General features: G+C 45.7%; 1 protein-coding gene across 3 annotated transcripts in view; it reads right to left on the reverse strand.

Moving 5' to 3' along the window:
- Wasf2 (WASP family member 2) overlaps positions 1–9,174 on the reverse strand; it is an 89,505-nt gene that overhangs the window by 70,357 nt on the left and 9,974 nt on the right. The window contains exon 1 of one of the 3 annotated variants that reach the window (XM_050150390.1): positions 7,711–7,881. The exons of 1 other annotated variant lie outside the window; for it this stretch is intronic. The gene's annotated coding sequence lies outside the window, so the exon portion shown is untranslated. Of the gene's footprint in view, positions 1–7,705; positions 7,882–9,174 lie in introns of those variants that run through there. One more of the 3 variants, XM_050150383.1, reaches the window with a different exon arrangement.

Here is a 9,174-nt window from a genome sequence, read left to right on the forward strand (position 1 = left end):
CCGAGACTGGGTTTTTCTGTATAGCCTTGGCTGTCCTGGGAGGCAGAGGCAGGTGGATATCTGTAAGTTTGAGGCCCAGTCTGGTCTACAGGACAGCCAGAGCTAATTATATTCTTTGTGTGTGTGGAGGTCAAAGGACAACTTGCAGGAGTTAATTCTCTCCCACCAAGTGGGTCCCTGTGATAGTCAGTTTTCATTGTCAATTTAACACAATGTACAATCACCTCAGAAGAAAATCTCAATGAAAGACGATCTGGATTAGGATGGCCTGTAGGCACGTCTGTGAGGGACTGTTCTGTGGTGTGGGAGGTCATTCTATGTGTTGCTTTTATTGGTTAATGAATAAAGAACTGCTTTGAGCCTATGGCAGGAAAAAACAGAACTAGGCAGGGGGAAAGTTAGGCTGTATGTTGGGAGAAAAGAGGCAGAGATAGAGGCCGGAACTTTAGCTGGTAAACCATAGCCACGTGGCCACACATAGATTAATAGAAATGGGTTAAATTAAAATGTAAAAGTTAGCTAATAAGAAGCTAGAGCTAATGGGTCAAGCAGTGATTTAATTAATACTTCTGTGTGATTATTTCGGGGCTAAGCAGCCGGGAAACAACAAGCTGCCTCTCTCCTTCGACAGTTCTGATTACATTAATTAATATGGAAAGCTCAGCCCACTGTGGGCGGCAACATTCCCTTGGCTTTGGGTCCTGGACTGTATAAGAAAGTAGAGACTATGAGCTAAGCACCAGAAGCATGAATGCATTCATCCTCTCTCTACTCTTGACTATGTATGTGACTAGCCACTTCAAATTCCTGCCCCAGTGAATTATGACCTGGGATTGTGAGAGGAATTTAAACCTTTTCTCCCCTAAGTCACTTTCTGTCAGGGTATTTCATTGGAGCAACAAAAATGAAACATTTTCATTCAGAGGCTGAACTCTGGTCTTCAGACATGGTAGCAAGAGCCTTTCCCTAGGAAGGCCCTAAACCTGTGACTTTAAAGTTATAAAGTACTTAAGTAGAGACAGCAAAGATACATTTTAGCCATAAAGCTCAAACTTCAGTTAAGAGAAACCTAACAGGTTCCAGCAAGTTCTATAAAGGAACAAAGTAGGTTGATCTGTAGGCCTAAAGCTTTTCTGTGAGTCTTCCATTCAGGAAAGTAATAGTCTACTAGCTCTTTAGTCCATCTAATCTTAATCAGTGATAAGAAATTGAATTTACGTAGATCTGCATAAATAATTCAGCTATCTGTACTGCTCCAATATATTTTAACTTGATAAAATAAAATCTGAACAGAATAAAGATAACATGGCTATTTTAAAGTTGTCATTTCCTGATTCCCCACAATTTCTTTTCTCCTCAAAGACAGGAGACCTATAACCAGAAAGAACAGAAGCCACGCATCCATCTCAAAACATCTGCACTCACTTCCGTCCATGGGTTACCCCTGCTAAATCAGTGGTTTTCGACTGGGGTAATCCAGCTCCTCAATGTCCATGTAACGATGTCTAGAGGTATTTCTGGGTATCACATTTCTGGGAGGATATCACACTGCTACTGGCACCTAATTGGCTAGGAAGCAAACAGGAGGCTGTTTAAATTTCTAATCTGACTATGGAATGAAATTAAGAGAAACCCACACAAATGAACCTAGAGAAGCCAGACATGGCAGTACAGGGCGTCAAGAGGCTGAGGTAAAAAAAATAATAAAAAAAATAAAAAAATAAAAAAAAATAAAAAATTCAGATTGGCCTGGGCTACAGAGTGAGATTCTACTTCAAAAACAAAACCACAAGAACAGTATAAAACAGAGGCATTGTTACCATTTATTAAGCCTATATGGTACATTGTACATTGACCATACAAAAATCAACCAAAAAAGGCAGGGGATGCCAAGTGTGATGGTGCATGCCTTTAAATCCCAACACTTGGGAAGCAGAGGCAGGTGAATCTGTGAGTTAGAGGTCAGTCTAGGTGAATAGTGAGTTCCAGGACAGCTAGAGAGTTAGTGCTATATAGTGAGACCCTGTCTCACAGTAAGAAAAAACAAAAAAAGGCTGGGAATAAGGCTCCATGGCATGACACTTGCCTAGCACATATGGTTTAGTCTCCATTAAAAAAAGAACAGCATTAAGGTCTGTCTTTAAGAAACACAGAGTGTGGGGGCTAGAAAGATGGTTAAGAGCACTGACTGCTCTTCCAAGGGACCTGGGTTCAATTCCCAGCACCCTCAGAGCAGCTCACAACTGTCCGTAACTCCAGGATCCAACACCCTCACATAGACATACATACAGTCAAAACATCAATAAACTAAAATATAAATTTATAAAAGAAAAAGAACAGTAAACCAGGCATGCCTTTAAACCAAGTGCTTGGTAGACAGAATCAGTTGAATCTCCAAGTTCTACAACAGCCAAAGGCTACAGAGAAACCCTCTATCAGGAGGGGAAAAAAGGAGAACAAGAACAAGAAGAAGAACAAGAAGAAGAACAAGAAGAAGCAGCAGCAGCAGCAGCACAGTCAGGGAAAGCATTTTCTAATTTGTCTGACTTTGTGGGAATTTTTGAGAATTTTTTGATATTATATCATTTCCCCTTTCATTTCTTCCCTCCAAACTCTCCGAGGTACCCCCCCCATTGTGTTCCCTTTTTTCTCTATTGCCTTTATATGTGTGATACGGATGTCTCTGTTGTGTTCCTAAGTATAAAAATACAAGCGGCTCAGTCTGCATGTTACTTGTCTGCGTGTTTTCAGAGCTGACCACTTGGCACTGGATAACCAACTGGTGTGCTGGTGTGCTCCTCCCTGGGGAAGACATTTCCCCTGCTCTCAGAGTTCCTTAGTTTCTGTTACCTGACGTAGTTTTGACTCTCTGACTAGTGCTTTAACAAAAAGGGAGGGAGGGACAGGTGTGTTCCACCTTTTACCTCAGCACTTGGGAGGCAGAGGCAGGGGAAATCTCTGAGTTTGAGGCCAGCCTGGTCTATAGAGCGAGTTCCAGGACAACCAGGACTATTATAAAGAGAAACCCTGTCTTGAAAAACAAAAACAAAAACAAACGAGAGTAGTCAATGAGCCTTTCCCAAAGCAAAAATGACATCTTAGATCTGCTCCACAGGATAAGCAAAAAGCAAGTAGGGCTTAAGCCCAGCACTCCGGAGGCAGAGGCAGGTGGATCTCTGTTAGTTCGAGGCCAGCCTGGTCTACAAGAGCTAGTTCCAGGACAGCAGTTGTTTCTCATGTCATGCTGGAGACCCATTCGAACTATAACCTCCTTTCATTTTTTTAAATTTTATTTTTATTATTTAACTATGTGTATGTGTGTCTATCTGCACATGAGAACAGGTGCCCACAGAGACCAGAGGTGTCAGATTCCCCTAGAGCTGAATGAGCCACCTCACACGGGTATTAGGAATTGAACTTGGGTCCTCTGGAAGAAAAGTACATGTTCTTAACCTCTGAGTCATCTCTGCAGCCCCTCAAACTACAACTTTCCGTGGCTTCTTCTGCCATCACTAGTGCCCAGAAGTCTGCCTCCTTTACCCAAATCCCCAAAAATTATGCATTTCTACCTACTCCCAAATTATCAATTGTCAGCCCACTCAATTTTAGTAAGACTAGTACTCAAGGAATAAACATAACTTTCAGTTGGCCAAAGCAAGGTGGCGTACACCTTTAATCCCAGCACTGGGGAGGTAAAGGCAGGAGGATCTCTGTGAGTTCAAGGCCAGTCTGGTCTACAGAGTGAGTTCCAGGACAGGCTCTAAAGCTCACAGTGAAGCCCTGTTCCTCTACTCTCCACACCTTCTGTGGTGCACGGCACACACACACACACACACACTCGCGCGCGTGCGCGCGCGCGAGATATATAAACAAATCTGTGTACTGACATCCGAGTCCCTGTGCCACTTAATAAGCACAGTTTTCATGAAGAATCCTGATACGATCAATTTGAAGCTCTGGTCTTTAGGAATTACAAACGCCAAAGAAATATAAGACACAGTTACCCAACTTGAATTTTTTTGTTGTTTGTTTTTTTCAAACCAGGGTCTCATTATGTCACTCTGGATGTCCTGGAACTTCTCTGTAGACCAGGCTGGCCTCGAATTCACAGAGATCCACCTGCCTCTGCCTCCTGAGTGCTGGGATTAGCAGTGTTTGCCACTACTCCTGACTCAGAATCCCAAGCATATATTAGACTGTAGCACGCTAGGTTGCTACTTTGCAGTTATTTTCAATAGTGGTCTAGGCAGGAATCACTTCTATTTCCTGGTCCAATCCCACTACTCCACTTGCAACTTCCAGCTCATCATTCCACACCCTCCCAGAGAAAGAGCATTATCAAACACTGTGGAGCCATTCAAATAGAATGACCTGAAGTCTTTAAACACAGTGGTCCCATAGTCTTCTGAAGGACAAAATTCTTAAAATCTATGTTGCCATGGGTGTCCTTAGAAAGAGAAGAAATTCTTCACTGTCAAACAATGAACTTCATTCTATAGTAGAGGTAGCTCAGAAAAGCTATAGCCTGCCTGAAAGTGTAGTTTAATTGGAAGAGGGCTTGCCTAGCATGCACTGAAGTCCTCGGTTCAATCCTTGGCACCACAAAACCTGGGTATAGTGCACAAGCCTCTAGACCCAGCACTTGGGAGATACAGAGATCAAGAGTTCAAGGTCATCCTCAGCTAGTTTCAGGCAAACCTATGAAAAAGAGACCTTGTCTCAAAGAACTGGAAAAAAGAAAAGAAAAAAGGAAAGTTTGACCCAAATTCCTCCTACTAGTGATTATCCCATATTACACTGAGCACTACCCTGAGGAAAAAAATCAGTTCTAAAATCCTGCAAGCAAATCTTTCTCTCCTGTGTACAGAAAAAGATAGTGTTTCTCTCAATAGCTATAGAAAACAAAGAGAGCAGAGAACCTATAAACTATTATTTATAAAAGGAGGGCAAAAAGGGCTGGTGGTGTAACTCAGCAGTAAAGTGCACCTGCTTAGCAGACACAAAGGAGTTCCATTATCAGCACCATAAATAAAGAAGAGGTGGAGGGGTCATTTTAGCATCTAAAAACAAGTACAGAGAGAGTATTAAGAGATATATTCTGGTACCCAGGAGAAAACGCATATCAGCTATATTTTAACTGACGTAAAAGTTTTATAAAACAGCAAAGTTTCCCATAGAGCACAATTTCCGGACTCTGAAATCCACTCTGCTAAACAATGTTGACCGTATGAGTGTTTTGCTTACATGTATGCATATGCACCGTGTGCATGCCTGCTGCCTGAGGTCAGAAGAGGGAATCAGATTCCTTGGAACTGGAGTTATACACACTCACACACAGACTTACACACACACTGGTAACTTAAAAAAAAAAAAAAGGCTAAGGGGCCGATGAGATTACTCAGCAGTTAAAGGCACTTGTTGCTCATACAGAGGACCCAAGTTACTAACACCCACATGGTGATTCATAGCCATTAAAAAAAAAATTAAAAAAAAAAAACCCTTAAATGTCAAAAAACAAGCGGGACATGGTAGTGCCCAATGTCTGTAATCCTAACATTGGAGAATCAGATGCAGGAAGATACTGAGTTCAAGTAAGTCTGAGTTACATAAGAAGACTCAGACTCGAAGGAGGGGGAGGGGAGAGGGGGAGGGAAATGGGAGGTGGGGAGGAGGCAGAAATTTTTAATAACAAAAAAAAAAGAAGACTCAGACTCGTCTGACAGAAAATAAGTAACAACATTAAAGAGACAATAATAACAGATATAAATAAATGTCCAAACATATCATATTTTTTCATGTGATGATGGCTCTGCATCCTCTAATAGCAAAGACAGATTATGTTAAAACGCAAAGTTAAATCATAGTTAAAACTTGGCCAAAGACTGGAAAGTACTGTGGGAACAATGAATCAACAGTGATAACTCACTAAAATGTTCTTTAAACAGTCTTCTGAGAGGACTTAAGACTTAAAGTTATTTCATTCTCCATTCTAGAAACTACAAGATCATTCTCAAAGTACAGGCAATTCAATTGCCTTTTCCTGGGCAAGCAGTGCCTCCCACACCACTGGGACAGCCCTCAAAGCTCCCTGACAGGAAGCAGCATTTAGAAGTTCTTTCCTTCCTTCCTCCTTTAGCTGCTGCTTTTCTGGTTTTAGAATTTCAAACAAAGAAAATAGATATTGGCTCCACAGCGAAGAAACGCCCTCTTTCTCAGCGACTTCCTCTTGTGATTTTCCTCCCTACCACTGACAGATGAGGACAATACCCACAGCTGGACGACTATTTTGATTAACCCAAGGCTCTCGATGTTTGTAAAGCTCAAGGGCTATGGTACCCAACTCCCTCCAAAGTCCACTGACTTCACTCACCTGATAGATAAGGAACTACAAAGAGAGACATGTTGTTGGAACCTCACTCTCAAGAACCCAAAGAAATTCAGAGGAACAGATGGGTGACCTCCCCCTCCCAATAAAAGGCAGCCTTCTTCCAGAGAGACGGGACTGGGATGGTACCACCCTGAACCAGAAGTCGAGTCTACACACCCAAAGCTGGTGAACTTTCGTCTTCATGGACTCGACCTGAATTCTCTGCTGTTCTGACATGAAGTGACACTCGGGAATGGCCCTTTCTAAGTCCCAGAGTGAAAAGGGGGGGGGGAGCTTAAAATGAACAACCCTAAGCTCAAAACCTAGCCTGTCCCCACACCAGAAGTGAAATCAAATCTCCGGGTTACACCCCTCCCTCCATTTCCGACAGAGCAAAGTTCCCTTCGAAGAGAGCAGTGACTTACCCCTGCCCCCTCTGCCCCGGTGCTTCCCAGAGGAAACACCCTCACGCTGGTAAGCGCCACATATTACTGTGTCGACCCGAGCAAGTTACTCAACTTCTGGGACTTGCCTTCCTCACCCGTAAACTGGCAAGGACTGCTGGAAAAACTAAACAAGAATGTATTCCTAAAGTCTGGCACACAGTAGGACAACCATCAACGTTTCTCTTGGCTTTCCTCCTCCTCTTCAATCCTGGGCTTAAATGCCAACAGTAGCCCCGAAGGCTCCAAGGATTTATTTCCTCGTCAACTCTCAATCTCTGAACTACGGGATAAAACTTCCTCATCTCCATGGATCAAAGGGACCTGGCCCTACCCCGTCACGATCTGGTGGCTCCCACGCTCTGGGACAAGTGGTCCCCGTAAGCCAAGCCTCCTCTCTCTACAGCTCATTCTGTGCACACGTGCGCGCACACACTTACACACACAGTGCCCAACCCACTCCCCAGCTTCACAGGCCAGGGGCCTCCAAGAGTTAGCTCCATCACTTCATGGCCCAAATATGGAAACTGAGGCTCAGGCTGAAGAACTTATCCGAGAGCTCGGGAAACTGCTGAGACCCAATCCGCACACTTCTGCCAAGTCTACTGACAAATGGTAAACTGAGGCCCAAAGATGGACGTGACTTGCCCAAGAGCACACGGGGTGCCGGTGGCCGGGCCACAGGTCGTAACACTTTCGCCGGGCCCTCCCAAGTGTCCGAAGGGCACTCTGGGTCACCACCACCCCCCAAGTGTCGCCACAGCGCTGACAGCACGCGAACCGTGGCAGCGGCAGCCAGAGCGGGCACCGGCTGCCCCCCGGGACCCAGCAGGGGCCGCCGGGCCGGCGCTGGCGCCTCACAGCCGGGCGCGCCCAGGGGGGACCTGTTGCTCACCTGACCTCGCGCAGTCGCCCTCAGAAACAAGGGCTGGCCGGCCGGTCCGTGTCCCCACGGAGTGTGCTCCAGCCCACAGCTTCACGGGCTGCCACACAGTCGGAACCCCACTTCAGCGCGCTACGCCCCTAAACCGCACTCCACCGGCCCGAGTCCGCCATTACGTGATTCCCCGCCCCAGGACGCAGCCACACCCCGCCAACCGTTCTGATTGGCTCCCTGTCCCACCCGCTCTGGGCTCCCAGCTATGCCATTGGTTAGAATCCAATGCCAATTAAATAAGTACGCAAAAGACGTATTCAAAGGTAGTGTCCCGGGAACTCCACCCGAGCGACTTCCGCAATCGGAGTAAACAGAGGCTAGGGCAAACCAAGTGAAGTGAAGGTGGAAATAAAGGGAAATTGACGACCATGTTCGAAGATGAAAACATAAGCCGAGAAAGTGCAAGACCTCGTCAAACATGTCTGAGAGAGGAATTCTTTTTATTAGAGTCCAGAAACCCAGGATTTTTGGTGGCTGGAACAGGCCGAGCCTATGAACTTTCTATGAACACCCCTCGAGTCGCAAATAGTTACGTCCCTTCACGCCTTGTCCCAGGCGGGACCGAAAACCGGGTGGGGACTGTGAGTCATAGGCTGTAGCTCACCCCAAAGGCTAGGTGTCCTGGTGAAGCTTGGGTGCTGGTAGTTCTGAGCGGCCACTGACACCTGTCACTTCGCTCTGCAACTTCAGACAACTCCTGCCTGCCTAGTTTCCAATTTGTTCTTCAAAATAGGGGCAGTAGATCCAGCAGATCTGCTTCCAGCCCATTTAGGTGGGAGCTGTGGGGACGCACGCCCAGTGGCTTAGTGACTACAAAATGCTGCATCTGGGTGACAAGGTGACGGATCCAGTTTAGCTCATTTGGTGTTCTAGAGCAAGTCCGTGTAACAGGTATAGGCCTCTTACGGAAGAATGAATCTTAGGCAGGTAGTCGCTCTGTTACTGGCGTGTCTGCTGTGCTAAGTGTGCTGAACTTAAACTTTTTAAAAAAGAGAGTCGTGACCCGGGGTCGGTGGTAGCACACGCCTTTAATCCCAGAAGCAGAGGCAGGCAGATCTGTATGAGTTCCAGGCCAGCCTGGTCTACAGAGCGAGTTACAGGACAGGCTCCAAAGCTACACAAAGAAACCCTGTCTCGCAAGGTGGTGGTGAAGCAGTCTTTAATCCCAGCACTCAGGAGACAGAGGCAGGGGGATCTCTGTGAGTTCGAGGCTAGCCTGCTCTACCAAGACAGACTCTAATACTATAGTGAAACCCTGTCTCAAAATACCAAAAGGAGGGGCTGGAGAAATGGCTCAGTGGTTAAGAGCATTGCCTGCTCTTCCAAAGGTCCTGAGTTCAATTCCCAGCAACCACATGGTGGCTCACAACCATCTGGAATGAGGTCTGGTGCCCTCTTCTGGCCTGCAGACATACACACAGAATATT

This window comes from Alexandromys fortis, unplaced genomic scaffold, assembly GCF_014885135.2.
Source record: "Alexandromys fortis isolate MF-2015 unplaced genomic scaffold, M_Fortis_MF-2015_v1.1 scaffold_26, whole genome shotgun sequence".
NCBI lineage: Eukaryota > Metazoa > Chordata > Mammalia > Rodentia > Cricetidae > Alexandromys > Alexandromys fortis.